Genomic DNA, 1,661 nt, shown 5'->3' on the forward strand with positions numbered 1-1,661 from the left:
TATATAAAAAATCGATGTCATGCAACTTTACTTATTTCCAATTGGAATCCATTTCGATTTATTTCCTCATAATAAATGTCCAGTTTATTATTTTAATAATTGTTACTACGAAGTAGATGATTAATTGATTATTATTATTATTTATTATTAATTATCTATATGTCTTCTTAATTTACAGTAAATAATTAAATAAAACTCTATAATTATAATCAACACATCATAAAAGAACAGCAAGGAAACGTTGCCATTGCATAATAACGAATAAAATAAAATAAAAAAAAGTCAAAGGATTTAATATAAATTTCAAAAGATATATATAAGTTAACGCTTTTGTACTTTTGAATGCCGCGCCACGCCTGCGCGACGATCGATCGACTCTCGAGTGCCCTGAATATATTCCTTATCGCGCGAAATCGTTCTCGCCGATCGCTATGACGTTGTCAACTTTCGCAGTTTTGAATTTTCAGAACTTACGCAAAACAGTTTCCGTAATGGCGTCGCGTGCTGACCACGAATCGCGGAGCCGCGTAAAAGAAGTTCTCGCCTCTTTTCGCGTTGAGTCCTCACCGACGATCGTCGCGTGTCGTTTCGGATTGTATACGTGAGTCAGCTTCCGTGTTAGTCAAACTTGCGTCGCGTACTGACTCGAGTAGACGCGTTTCGTGTGTTAAAATGTCGCGTACCGGCAACGAAAAGGAAGTGATCTCGCGCCGGTCGGTTACTTCTTCAGTCGTGATGCGTGTGCGAAGTCACGATCCTGCCATCCGGGGGATGAGGCTCATGCCGAGCGGCCGTTCGAAAATAGGCAAGCCGGCTATCGACGTCGCATATTATTGCGTCTATTTTCGACTCCATGTGAGTGCGCGCGCGCGCGGCAAACCAACCGATCCTCTCAAGCAAGCAAAAATCAAAAGTTTCTTTATTTACAGCGCCGAATCGATAAGGGCGATCCAGATGAACTCTCGTTGCGGCCATCATGTTCCAGCATATCCTCGTTGCGTTTCCTGATATAACAGCTCATTTATTGTGGATTGGTGAGTGCGTTTTTCGCTTTTTATCTTTACCTAATTCGGGCATAACAATGGCAAACCTTTCGATGTTCCTGATATTATATTGTCGCGATATGTCTATAAATTACAAGTAATGAGTTCAGTAGAAAAAAATGGCTGTGCAATTGTTGTAAAATTCTTTAATATGATTGATTCTTGCTCTTAATAGTTTCTCACGAATCTAATCATTGCAATCATATTAAGCATACAACAGTAAAAAAGTTTATTTCTTTCTTGTATGCCAATGTTATTTGTAAAGTCTTAAATCTTTTGGAATTGATTCTAGCATGAAATTTCCTGTGTTTATATGATTGCAAAGAATTTTGAATTCATAAGAAATGCGCGTGAATTTTTGAAATCATTAGTTAGAATGTACTGTCGGTAAATGTTATGAAGTGTAGATAATTTAATTTTCTGTAAATATTGATCAAATGTCGATATGGAATACAATTTTTTTCGACTGTCGATAATTTATCGATTTGTGGTATATCATTGAGAGAGAGAGAGAGAGCGAGAGAGAGAGAGAGAGAGGGGGGAGGGAGGCGAGAATGTGATTATTTTTTATGATTAAATTAGAAAATAATTTTAATTGACATGTAAAATATGTTTAGT

At 37.1% G+C, this 1,661-nt stretch overlaps 1 protein-coding gene across 2 annotated transcripts in view; it reads right to left on the minus strand.

Moving 5' to 3' along the window:
- Positions 1 to 696, minus strand: part of LOC108746218 (reticulocalbin-2) — a 3,591-nt gene extending 2,895 nt beyond the window's left edge. Inside the window, exon 1 of one of the 2 annotated variants that reach the window (XM_018482850.1) lies at positions 684 to 696. The gene's annotated coding sequence lies outside the window, so the exon portion shown is untranslated. The other variant, XM_018482849.1, reaches the window with a different exon arrangement.
- Positions 697 to 1,661: the final 965 nt, after the last annotated feature.

Source organism: Trachymyrmex septentrionalis, unplaced genomic scaffold, assembly GCF_001594115.1.
Source record: "Trachymyrmex septentrionalis isolate Tsep2-gDNA-1 unplaced genomic scaffold, Tsep1.0 scaffold161, whole genome shotgun sequence".
In the NCBI taxonomy this organism is placed as follows: Eukaryota; Metazoa; Arthropoda; class Insecta; order Hymenoptera; family Formicidae; genus Trachymyrmex; species Trachymyrmex septentrionalis.